Genomic DNA, 14,342 nt, shown 5'->3' with positions numbered 1-14,342 from the left:
TGACAGCGGTTATCCACTAAATAAAGGTGGATTTATTGAGATCTTTAAACAAATTGTCAAATAGGACAAAGCTGATTGATTTCCTGAACAAACCTGGCAAGAAAGTACAGAACTGAAGGTGATTTCGAAAACTAAGTTAGGCTTTCAATTGATTAAAAATAGCAATTGAATTACATGTGTTGGTTCATTAAATGCGTATCAATATTTGCTAAAAAATGCTTCCAGATGAAGATGATACAAAGCTGTTGTGTCTGACAAGTATAAAAAGGTACACTATCGTTCAAAAGTTTTTTTGAGAGAAGTTTTTTTATGGTCTCCAAGACTTGTTTGATCAAAAATGCATGAATATTGTGAAATAATATTACAATTTCAAATAGCTGTTTTCTATTTGAATGTATTTAAAAATGTAATTTATTTCTGTGATGCAAAGCTGAATTTTCAGCATCATTACTCCAGTCTTCAGTGTCATGTGATCTTTCAGAAGTGATTCTAATATGCTGATTTGCTGTTGAAAACAGTTTTGTGCAGCTTAATAGTTTTGTGGGGAAAAAAAATTCCAGGATTAATTGGTGAACAGAAAGTTCAAAAGAACAGCATTTATTGTTTTACATTAAAATTAATTTCTTACACACACACACATATACATTACCAGTCAAAAGTCAAAAAAAAAAAAAAAAAATTAAAATAACTTTTTAAAATAACCGTTTTCTATTTGAATATATTTTACAATTTTATTTATTCCTGTGTTTTTAAAGCTGAATTGTTAGCATCATTACTCCATTCACGTGATCCTTCAGAAACCATTCTAATATTCTGATTTGCCATTCAAAAACATTTTATTATTATTATTATTATTATTTTATTATTATGTTGAAAACAGCTGAGTAGATTTTTTTCAGGTTTCTTTGATGAATAGAATGTTCAGAAGAACATCATTTATCTGAAATAGAAATCTTTTGTAATATTATAAATGCCTTTATCATCATTTTTGATCAATTTAAAGCATTCTTGCTAAGTAACAGTATTAATTTCTGTCATTTCTTTTCCAAAAAAAAAAAATAAAAAATGTACTGACTCCAGGCTTTTGAATGGTAAATGCAAAGAATGCAAAGAATAATAATAATAATAATAATGTTTCCTGAGCAGCAAATCAGCTTATTAGAATGATTTCTGAATGATCATGTGACACTAAAGGAATAAATCACATTTTAAAATGTATTTAAATAGAAACTGTTATTTAAATAGTGAAAATATGTAACATTTTTTTGGATCAAATAAATGCAGGCTTGGTGAGCAGAAGAGACTTAAAAAAAATAAAATAAAAACATTAAAAATCTTACTGTTCAAAAACTTTTGGTAGTGTGTATATCTATCTATCTATATATATATTGAACATTTTCTTGGTCATTGTGCATGCTTTCCAAAGAAGTTCCAAAAAGATGTCTTTGAAATTACTTCCTATCTGAAAATATGTCAAATTATGTAAATAAAAGGCTAGCGAATGTTATCGTGTGAACTTTAGATCTTCATTTAAATAGATTCAAAAGGAACAAAATGCAATTCTAACACACAAACGCCTGCAGGAAATTAGATTGCCTGCATTGCAATTGTTATGCAACGCCATCATAAATCAGGCCAAATAACTTCTCCACGCTGATCCATAAAGTCTGAGCTAAAACAGCTTAACTGTTATTAGTGTTACAGAGCAATATACTTCCAACACAAGCCATCCCAAGAGACCCGTGTGCACTGACACTCGCAAATAAAGAGGCGCTGAATTTTGCATGACCTTTCAGAAACAGTAGTCGCACGCCGTTATGACCATGTGTATTTTATGGTGGAGGGAAGATATTATTCTCTGACAGTCCTCCCAGTAAGACCGGCCAACATCTGCACTGTTATCTGAGCCAGTAGAGTCTGTGTGACTTGAATATTTTAGTGTTTTCATCCAAAATATTCTCTTTGCTCATGTGTTTCTCTGCAATTCTTTGCACAGAGAACACGTTGAGGAGAAACTTTTATGCGGTGAGAGTTTTTTTTACAGATCAAAGCAAGATCTTTGATGTTGATACCATTGCAAGTTTTAGCATCAACATTAAAATTTAACTCACGGAAAAATAGAGAGAATAAGGCAGGTTCGTTTGCTTATAAATATGAGATGTAGCATTAAAGAAAACATGAAATTGACCTATATAACCTATTATTTTTAGATGTGTGATCATAAATCTGAATAACAGCACATCTCTCTTCACCAAACTGCATGAAAAAATAAACAGCGCAAGATGAGCTGTGCACCTAAATGTAATATTTAAGATTAGGGATTTCCACAAACTCCACTCCCAAAGTTTGAGCAATAGAGTAAGTGTTGTTTGCCGTAGCAAGTATCACTAATTCTAAATCATTTGGCCCAGAATTGTTTGATTGGAGGATTTGTTGTTGGCAGGGTCTGTGAGGTCATTCTGACTCAGCGCTGAATAATTGTTTGGCTCTTTGCTCAAGTGCTGACATTTAAAATGCGACATCAGTGTCACTAATGTTAGCAGGATAATTGAGGATATTAGCACAACAGGGGCCAGTTTAGAGCAGACCCTCTGTTTCACACTATCAAGCTCATAATTAGCTCTCTAATGCTGAAATTTACGTCAGTGGATTCGCAGGCCAGCTGGCGATCGTAGACTGTGTCAGATATGAATTTGAAATGATTGCATTTGTGGAAAGTCTTGCCCAGAGCGATCGTCAAGTCAAGTGAAGTCACATTTATTTATATAGCACTTTATACAGATTGTTTCTGAGCAGCTTTACATGAATAAACGGTTAAATAGCAGTGTTGAAATTTCAAGATTATAAAATGACTTTGATTTATGATGTAAAAGGGCTCTTTCTAATTCTATCCAGGTATAAAGCAGCTCGAAAGACAATAGTGAATTTAAAGGGATAGTTTAGTCAAAATGAAAAATACCCCATGATTTACTCACCCTCAAGACAACCTACACTCTAAAAAATGCTGGGTTAAAAACAACCCAACTTGGGTTATTTGGCAACCTAGCACTGGGTAACTATTGGACAGAACACATGCTAGGTTATTTTGACCCAGCTGTTAGGGTTAAATATTTATACCAAACATGTTGGTTTATTTTATTCAAATCAACTGTTGTTTAAAAATTATTATATTGCTGGTTTAAAATGGACTGGAATGCAAACACACACAGAAATACTGGCGGCACCAGCAAAAATCAAAATATAAACATTTATTTAAGAACACATGGACAAAATACAAGACAAATTTTATTTATTTGGGTGAATACAACATAGTTTATAATATTACATACATTGAACTTGTTAGACATAAAAAATGTAACATTTAAAAGTAGGATTTTAATTTTAGTGTATCCAACTGTTCTCTGTAATCACTTTTTAGCTAAATAACGCTGATTCTCATGCTGGTGTGTCGCCAAAATCTGAGCCGGTGAAGGGATGCTTTTCGCTTTATTTCGCTGAAAAAGGAAAGGATGTGTGGCCAAATATGGTGACCCATACTCAGAATTTGTCGGACCTGGGACTCGAACCCGCAACCTTTCAGTTGCAAGCCCGACTCCTTAACCATTAGGCCACGGCTGCCCCCTGTGCACCAAATTGGCTGTGCTGAGAACAGCTCTCTCCGAGAGGTCTCAAAAAAGCCTGCACTATGACTGTAACTCAGCAGCTGGGTTGTTTTTTCAGAGACAGGAAAAGTTGCAGAAAAAACTACCCAAAACCTGGGTAAAAAAAATATTAAAAATAACCCAGAATGACCCAAAGTTGAACATAGCATTTGGGTTAAAAAGAAAATAACCCAGCACCTGGGTGAAAATAATAAAAAATAACCCAATTAAATGACCCAGTTTTTTTGAGTGTAGGTCTATATGAATTTCTTCTTTCAGACGAATGCAATCTGAGTTATATTCAAAAATGTCCTGGCTCTTCCAAGCTTTATAATGGCAGTGAATGGGTGTTGAGATTTTGAAATCCGATAAAGTGCATTTATCCATCGTAAAAGTGCTCCACACGGCTCCGGGTACATAATAAAGGCCTTCGGAAGTGAATTAATTTGTTGTGTAAGAAAAATATCCATATTTAAAACGTAGAAACCGCAATCTCGACACTAAAGTGAGAGAATACACTAGAGAGTGGCATTAAAGCGGATGACGTAGGACGTAGGCGTTGCATAAATTCTGGTTGGAATATGCTAGTCTCGCAAAAACCAAGTTTTGATTACAGCACAGGAAAACCAGTCTCCTCTTGGCTTATATCGAAATCCTCTGACGCTTATATCTACATCCTATGTCATCCGCTGGAACACTACTCTCTCATAAATGTGCGTATGACAGCGGAAGCTAGAGATTATGGTTTATAAAGTTTTAAATATGGATATTTTTCTTACACAAATGCATCGATTCACTTCATAAGGCCTTTGTTAACCCCCGGAGCCATGTGGAGTACTTTTTAGGATAGATGGATACACTTTATTGGACTTTAAAATCTCAACACCCATTCACTGCTATTATAAACCTTGGAAGAGAACATTTTTTAATATAACGCTTTCTTTTTGTATTTGTCTGAAAGAATAAAGTCATATACACCTAGGATGGCTTTAGGGTCAGTTAATGATGGGGTGATTTTCATTTTTGGGTGAACTATCTCTTTAATCCAATGCAGATTCAATCCCCTTCAATAACTCAATGTTATAAAATATTACAAAATCAATATTACAAAAATTGATCAATAATGAAACCAATTCAAAGGCAGCTCTGCCAAAGACAGTGTTGAGATTGTTATTATTATTGTTATTGTAAAATAAGTAAATGAATAGATTAATATTTTTTTTAATGCTCCAAAATAAGATCCAATATAAATGGATCTTTAAATATGAAAATATAAAGGTGTCTTTATATAACTGTTTCAGACTTTCTACTTTCATGTTTAATTAAATGTTTCTTGCTGTTCTTTTTTTTTTTTTTTTTTTTTTTTTTTTAATTTAAAATTTAAATGTACTGATTTCTGGGTAAAAATTGTTTTAACACCAAGTAATGGCACATCTCTCTTCAAGAAACTCTTTCTTTCTTTCTTTCTTTTGAACAAATCCAGTCCATGGACTCTAGTTTTCAAATCAGAGTACAAACTAAAAAGTGTGATTAAAAATAATTAAAATAAATACAAACAAATTATAATAAAATAAAAAATTGTAAAAAGTTTAATTGTAAAAGTGTAAGCTGTTGCACTTACAAAAAAATTGTTGCAATTATGATTAGTCGCAGTTTATTATAAGTTGTGAGATATAAACTCACCATTTCCATTTTTACCCTAGTGTAAATTATTTGAAATACATTTATTTCATGCTAAGCAGAAATAGTTACATATTTATGTACTTAATTAAATTACCTTGCAATTGTACTTTTGGTATACTAAACTGGAATAATTTTGTACTTAATGCACTTTAGTTGTACGGAAATACTACTGAACTCCAACTAAAGATACACTTAAGTATATTTGATTGTGCTAAAGTGGAAATATTGCAAGTATGCATCTGGTAGACTTTAAATATCTTGCATTTAAAGATCAGTGACATTAAAACACATTTTAGGCTTAATATTAAGAAATGTGCATTGTGCTCAAGTAGTACTAGTAATAAAGTTTAATCATAATTTTTATAATCATAATAGATTTAATAATAGAACTATACTTAGTATGAAATAAATGTATTACTTTAGTCTGAGGCTGCAATGGGGTTATATAACAGGATCATGTATCAGACAGATGCATCCATCATGAGGCACCAACATTTGGGAATAGACCCTAATTAGTAGATTATATGTGTACTTTATCATTATGTAATCCTTCCTTACCTTATTGCTGGGCTTGTTTTATTACTTTCCTATGAAAGCAATATGTTGGATTGAACCTTATGACTTGCTCCTCCTCTGGGTGAAATCCTGCACCAGCACCTCAGCTGATGCAATAACATGTCTCTTTCCAATAAGATCTTTGCAGAACATTTTCTACCTCTGGCAATAGCTCTCAGACATTTCTCTGATTGCTGTTTTGAGACACGCAGCTCTTAAACCCTTTATGTGTTTCCGAGAGAAAGATCGGGATGACTTTGAAATGCAGGCAAACAACCTTTATCAAAAAGCTCCAGCTGCCTCTGGGTTGATCTCACTGGCAGCGAAGCAGCAACGAGACCTAGGGCCAAAAAGTTTGCAATCCCCCTCATAGGAGGAGAAATCATATGACTGGAGGACATTCACTTAATACACGCACTAATTAACAAACTTGCTCCTATGCAAACTAGGCATGTGTGAAACTACTTTCAGTCAGTGGGTTGTCTATAACATAGGGAAGCCTGTTCCAGCCATGAAATAAAATATATTTTTTTTAATGAATAATAATAAAACAGAAACTCAGAATTGTGATATATAAACTTTTTTTTGTGAGATTTGTGAGGTGTTAAAGGGCTATTAAAAATATAATAACCCAATAAAATGACCCAAGAAGTTGAACCCAGCATTTGGGTAAAAAATAACCCAGCACCTGGGTAAAAATATAAAAAATAATTCAATAAAATGACCCAATGGGCTGAACCCAGCATTTGGGTTAAAAAAAAATAACCCAGCATTTTTTAGAGTCTGTAAACTATAAATTGGTCAATAATGAAGTGCTCTTGTTAACCATGTACGATCTTGCAGCAAAAGTTTGTTTGAGGTCCTTTGGTATAATATAAGCTAAATTATTAATATTAATTATATTCTGTTAGTTTATAGCCATCTATGTATTCTCTTGTCATTTTTTTTGTTATTAAAAAAGTCTGTAACATTCAGTCAAGGTTTACAGCACACCCGCTTTTTTTTTAAAGGCCACAGTCTATTTGAGATGCACAGGAAATCAAACATAACCTCTCTGTCTTGATTCAACTACACACTCTGATAAAGCGCTCAGGTTTTTTCTGCACATAAATAAACAGATAAAAACCCAATAATAATTCTTTACAGATTCAGCAGCACAGCGAGCTCTCTCCCATACCGACGAGATGATTGAGTTAATGAGGCGGGAGAAACCTTTATTATTTCATGATATTCTGTCCTTCAGCTTTGCTTAGAGAGGCGTTTCATAATGCAACTGAATTTATCAAGACACAGGAATACACAATATTCTCACTGGAACAGCTCAAAGCCACATTCATCCTTCATTAACCAGGTTATGAAATAGTCACATTTCTTTCCTGTTGCCAAACTTTCCTCGCGCCGCTGACGAACGTGTCCTCTGAATAAATCTGTTGACCTTTTAAGTGTCGCTTTAGTCAGATGTCTCCCGCAGGCTGACATGTCAGATCCTTGGAACCGGATGGAGGGACACTTAAACATGGATTTTTGCCATTTGCTCCATTTGCTTAATTAAAAATAGAACGCAACTCAATGTTTTGTCACTGCATTTTACATGCAATCAATTTAAATGTTTTATTAACACCCTACCTTAAACCCTTTATATATAATGCATTATAAATGTAGGTCTAATGCATTAATTATGCCTTGTAATGCACTTTATAATGCATTGTATGATCTTAAGAATAATTATAACCACAGTTATAATACATTATAATACTATCTTTATGTATTTTCGGCTTTATATAGAGTTGAGGTCAAAAGTTAACGTACACCATGCAGAATCTGCAAAATGTTAGTTATTGTTAGTTATTTTACCAAAATAAGAGGGATCATACAAAATGCATGGTATTTTGTATTTAGTACTTACCTGAATAAGATATTTCACATAAAAGACATTTACATATAGTCCACAAGACAAAATAATAGTGGAATTTATAAAAATGACCCTGTTCAAAAGTTTACATATACTTGATTCTTGATACTGTTGTTACTTGAATCATCCACACCTGTGTGTTTTTTTTTGGTTTAGCGATAGTTGTTCATGAGTTTCTTGTTTGTCCTGAACAGTTAAACTGCCCACTGTTCTTCAGAAAAATCCTTTAGGTCCTACAAATTGTTTGGTTTTTCAGCATTTTTGTGTTTTTGAACCCTTTCCATCAATGCCAGTATGATTTTGAGATCCATCTTTTCACACTGAGGACAACTGAGGGACTATTACATAAGGTTCAAATGCTCACTGATGCTTCAGAAGAAAACACAATGCATTAAAAGCCAGGGGTTGAAAACTTTTGAAGTTCAGGGTCAATTTAACTTATTTTGTTTTCTGGGGAACATGTAAGTATCTTCTGTAGCTTTTGAAGGGCCGATCTAAATTAATAAAAAATATGGTATTTAGGCAAAATAAGAAAAATGTACACATCCTCATTTAGTTCAAAAGTTTTTTTACACCCCCGGCTGTTAAAAGGGTCATCGGATGCAAAGTTCACTTTAATGTTGTTTGAACATTAATGTGTGTTGGCAGTGTATGTACACATCTACCCTATAATGATAAAAATCCATGCAGTGGTTTTTAATTAATCTGTAAAAATAATATCCCCTTTTTCAAATCGAGCCATTCTCAGATGCATGTTGGTATAACGTCACACCGACAGAGGCCGCTCCCATGATAGTGGATTGACATGAGCATCTTACCTCAGATCAGCTGTAACAGTCCGACCTCCATTGTTTCGATGCCGGAGCAGGGATGTAAGTTAGACAAGAATATCTCTGATTGAGCGATTGAGGTGTTGTGATGCTAGATGTAATAATGAACATAGTGGTCGTCGTTTACTCCCAACATCTGAGCCTCTGAAGATGCAGTGGATTACGTTTGTGAAGGGAATGCGCCTCCCGATCTACATAAATGCGTCTATGTTCACACAAATCATTTGTGATCCAGCTTTCCCTATAGCAGACGTGAGTATAAGGGTTTTTTATGGATCTCTGCAATTACCTTTCCTAATAACTTGCTAGTTAGCAAGTTTTGCGGCGAAACGTGCTAAATGCAGCTAAAGTAAACAGGCTCGTCACCCCACAGAGAGAAGAGAGGGGCGGAGCAAGCAGAGCTCATTTGCATTTAAAGGAACAATCCATCAGAATGGGGTGATTTTTTGCAGAGCTCATTTTGACAAGGTAAAAAGGGTGTTGTTTTTAAACAAAGTATATTACAGACTTTTCATTAAGACCCTAAGGAATCATATCAACTTGTGGAAAATGAGCATCCGATGACCCCTTTAATGCATCGTGTTTCCTTCTGAAGCATCAGTGAGCGTTTGAACCTTCTGTAATAGTGGAATATTCAGAACAGTGGGCAGTTTAACTGTTCAGGACAAACAAGGAACTCATGAACAACTAGCATTAAACCAAAAAAAAAAAAAAAAAAGCTGTGGATCATTCAGGATCATTCAACACAGTATTAAGAATCAAGTGTATGTAAACTTTTAGAACGGGTTGTTTTTATAAATTCAACTAATATTTTCCCTTGTGGACTATATTTTATATAATTTACATTTTGCATGATACCTCTTATTTTGGTAAAATAATTAACATTTTGCAGATTCTGCGAGGAGTATACAAACTTTTGACTTCAACTGTAAATGCAGTAATGTAATCAGTAACTTTTATTATTTTATTATCATGGGTTGGCTAAACATCCCTGTCTGCTGTAAAATCAAAGTTACTGAACGAATGAATGTAACTGTGAGTGAAAACTCTTGGCAGTAATATTGTCACATAAACTGTTAAGTTGACTTGGACACAATTTTATCTAGTAGCTTGACAAACTTCATCAAAGCTTATGCAGCAAGACTGGAAAAAAAAATCCATTCTAACCAATTATTTGAGATTGAGAAAGTGTTATTTGTGTAAGAGTCTCCCTCAATTTAATTAAGTTCATTGATCATTTTCATTTCTTACCAATGAATACCAATGAATGGCTTTGAAGACAGCATGAAAACTGTTTGAACTGCTACAAAGCCAAACACAATGTGTATAAGCGAATCTGAAGTCTGTTATGATAATTTGTCCTTATGTTTTTACCATCTGTAATTTGCAGTGCTGGGAAATGTACTTTCATGAGCTAAGAAATAGCTGCTGTAATGTGAAGCTTAAATCTTCATGATCAAATATTTATATTTATAATCAAAGCACACAATTCTTAGTGTTCCCGATACATATAGATACTCGATTCAATACTAGATACTGGAAAATTTTCACTTTTTTAATTGGCAGATAACTTTAATTCTTTCCAAACTGTCTGACTGTGAGTCCTTGGAGAAAACAGAGCCACTGTCAGTAATTGAGAGCAGCAGACTGGGCTGAGGCCCATTGTGCATTGACTGCCAAAAGAGGAAGCTCCTATAAATCGCTTTCATATGAATGTCAGCAAACAGGGCTGTTTTTTGAAGCCCTTCCAAAATAGGAGGTGCGAAAAATCTTTCGATAGGTGCTCTTATCCTCAGGCACAGGTGGCTGAGGCATAGAAGTTATTGAAATGGTGCTGTGCGCCTTTGCCCACTTGGCTCCTCCGTATAAATGGATGTCTTGATCATTTCTTGCACCGAGCGCGCTGTCATTTATGATGGGATAGATAGAGGCGGCACTTAAAGGCTTGCATTATTTATGCAAGATGCCTGCTTGCTATTTTTCAAGGCCAGATGTTCAAGGTTGTTTGCAGATGGCTGTTTATAATGGCCTCAAGTTTTCATGTAGTGTGTGCAATGCAATGACATTTCTACACCTGTAACCCTCCTGTTAAACAACTTCTGTTGTAGATTAAAAACAGTACCTACAGGTACATTGGTTTCTATGCAATTTGTTGAAATGCAACACTATTTTTTTTTGTCATGACTAGAATGTAGCATTATTAAGAGTGTATGTTATGTGTGCATCAGATCTATTCTGCCAAGATCAAACACATTAACATTGCCATGTGTATTACCATGCTAAATTTTCAGAAAGCTGTCATGACAGAAATAGTTTAAACAGTGTTTCAGGTGGTTTGAAAATTAAATGTTGGTCAAACTGATACAAACACAACAGGAGAGTGTCCAAATACTTTTTCAGCCACTATAAGTTTTGCATTTATCTTTTATCCTGATTGTCTGTCTCTCTCTCTCCCTGAGTAATGTGTTAGCCCATCTGCTTATAAAATCACACCAGAGCACTGAAGAATGAGAGTCTGAAAGCAGGGTTTGAGTTATGAGGTTTACAGCTTTGATCGGGTTGTGTTACGCAACATTCAGGAACATTGTGTCTACACCAAATTCTGCAGTCCGTTCCCAGACGCTCTCAGACACAGACATCAAACCGGCTCGCTAGGGAAGGATTTTTTAGACTAATTTGACAGCGTAGGAAGCTGCCTAGCTGCGAATTCGCTTATAAGATGAAACACGGTTTCAGAAACACATTGCGCTTTGGGGAAGTGTAATTATGGACCTTGCTAGGCATTGTGTTTGGGAGCAGAAAGTAACTTGTTTATACCTTCAATACACTGCTAGAAAACCGTAAATTGAAAGGTCACACGCTAATGCTGCCTGCGTCATTGCATGTTAACTCAAGGACAGACATTAATCGCTGTTATTTGGGTTTGACACTTGACATTTCGAGCTTTCTGAACGGGTTTAAGTGAATGATGTGATTCACGGTTTGTGTGCTCCATTTAGCATTGCATTTGTGCATAAAACTATATCTTTTCTCTAATGTAATTTTGCATTACCTCCAACCATGGACCCAGGTGTCAGGCAATGGGTTTTATGGTGCACTTATAATTTCTGCTCAGCACACTGTGGGATTTACATAGGATGGCACTTGCCGCCCCTAATGTTTATTTCCCTCTGTATAATGGAGCGTATTGGCAGGATTGTTAGGGCTGCAGAATTGGCGTGCTGAAATAAAATTGGTGGGGAGGATCGGTTTAGGTGCTCTGCACTGTAGGCAATACCTGTGTGGTTCAGATAACGGTCAAGTGCTCTTGTATTTGCCGCAAGCTAGAATTGGTTCTGATCCACGGCTCTCTAGAGATAGACGACAGACAGCTGCTGCACACCAGCTCCAAAATGAGGGGACTTGGACTATGTTCCAAATCAGAAAACAACAGCAGGCGCTTTGCCATGACCTCGTACACATAACTGCTAAACGAACTCAGTAATTTTCGCTAATGAAAATGCACTGCTGTCTGGGTAAAAGAATACATTTGTATTTTGTTTTTGGTGAAATACTGTTATATCTGATCTAGATGAATTCTACCTAAGCTCTTTTAGTTGACAAAGAACATGCAGCGCCTCCATATTCAGCTGTTAGGTAATCTATTTGCATTCACTTAATCATTGTAATTATCAGTTTGATTGAGAACGAGACATGCATTACCGTGAATCACTTGGTGAAATTATGCATTCGGCACTTTGCGTCTGGTTCTGCCCTCTCATGTCTCTTATAAAATGTGAATTATTCAAGAAATAAAATGTGACTCAGTGAGACGGAACAGGAACAGACATATTCCGCTAACAAGACAGCAGTATATAGTGTTCACAGTTCTTTATTACACCCACTCGCTCACTAACGGAAGACAGACACTGGAATGATTGTGTCTTCAAGTCTGGCTGATCAGCAATCTTGTAAAACCCCAAGATGCTGAAGACAGGCAGTTTTGGGCTTGGTTTACTACAGGCTCTATAGCTTTCTCATTTTGTGGCTCTCAGTAGAATCTGATCCAGATTTGGATTAAAGATAAAATATGTACTGATGTTGTATATGCATTTATAGAATATAGTGTTTAGTTACTGTATGTATTGATTTTAAGTGGCAATGAACCCACTTTTTAGGTTTTTAAATATAATTTGTAAAAAATTTATAACAATTATTTAAAAATGTATGTACAGTTAAGGTCAAAAGTTTACATACATCTTGCCGAATCTGCAAAATGTTAATTATTTCACCAAAATAAGATGGATCTTAAAAAATGCATGTTATTTTTTATTTAGTACTGACCTGAATAATATATTTCACATGATTCTTAATACTGTGTTGTTATTGTGGTGTTTTTTTTTGTAATAGTTGTTCATGAGTCCCTTGTTTGCCCTGATCAGTTAAACTGCCCGCTGTTCTTCCGAAAAATCCTTCAGGTCCACACATTGTTTGGTTTTTCAGCATTTTTGTGTATTTGAACCCTTTCCAACATTGACTGTATGACTTTGAGATCCATCTTTTCACACTGCGGACAATTGAGAGACTCATATGCAACTATTACGGAAGGTTCAAACACTCATTGGTGCTCCAGAAGGAAAAAATAAATGCATTAAGAGTCTGGGGTGAAAACTTTTTGACTTTGAAGATCAGGGTAAATTTACCATATTTTGTCTTCTGGGAAACATGTAAGTATCTTCTTTAGCTTTTGAAGGGCAGTACTAAATGAAAAAATATGGTATTTAGGCAAAATAAAAAAAAATGTACACACTTAATTCTGTTTGAAAGTTTTCACCCCTTGACTCTTAATGCATTGTTTTTCCTTGCATTAATACGTTTTTCCTACTAAACGTATTTGCTACAATTTTTTTAAATATTACTGGTTTTGATAATGAGCATAAATCTACATCTTAACTCATCCTAACTCAAGCTACTATCAAATGTGGATTTCTAAGAGACAAATTTTTTTTTATGTATTATTAATATAAACAGGCAACACAAACCTGTTTCTTGATTTGAAACAATATTACTCATTAAAACATGCAGAACTGAGGAATTGTTTTTCTTCCATTAAGATATTTATTTCGGTAATTAAAAATGACTGGAAAAAGTGTAAAGAATTAAAAAAACATGTAGTGTTTGTCATGTTCTGTAAAATTGGTTTTTACAATTTTCACACTGTAACAAAAATCAGCCTTTAAACTTGAAAGCAAAATTTGGTATTTATCGTGATAATTGTCGATATCGATATGATATGAAAAAATGATTGTGAAAAAATTATCGTGATAATTTTTTTTGGCCATAATGCCCAGCCCTAGTCAGATGTTCAAATATCGGATATGTATCCAATAAAAATCCACATTTTTAAGTGGCCCAGATCATATGCAGAAAAATTGGATCTTGTGCAAATTTTTGTGTTTACACATGTGCAACAAATTCCGCTCTATGTCAGATGTGAACAAAAAATCAGATTATTGGTGCCAGTGTAAGTGCAGCCAGTGTTTAATCATTTTGAAACACCACTCAGCAGATACTGAAATATTACTTTGTAGTATTTAAATATACATTCTTACCTTTAGGCCGCGATTGCCCAAAGAGATTTGCTTAGCCCCATTCCACAGTCTTTCAGCACCCACTGAATTGCGTTTATCTCCAGAGACCATATGAACGGGTGTAACTCCCAGCTGCTGGCATGGGTCTAGA

Source organism: Labeo rohita, chromosome 23 (genome assembly GCF_022985175.1).
Source record: "Labeo rohita strain BAU-BD-2019 chromosome 23, IGBB_LRoh.1.0, whole genome shotgun sequence".
In the NCBI taxonomy this organism is placed as follows: Eukaryota; Metazoa; Chordata; class Actinopteri; order Cypriniformes; family Cyprinidae; genus Labeo; species Labeo rohita.
This window is presented reverse-complemented; position numbering follows the sequence as displayed.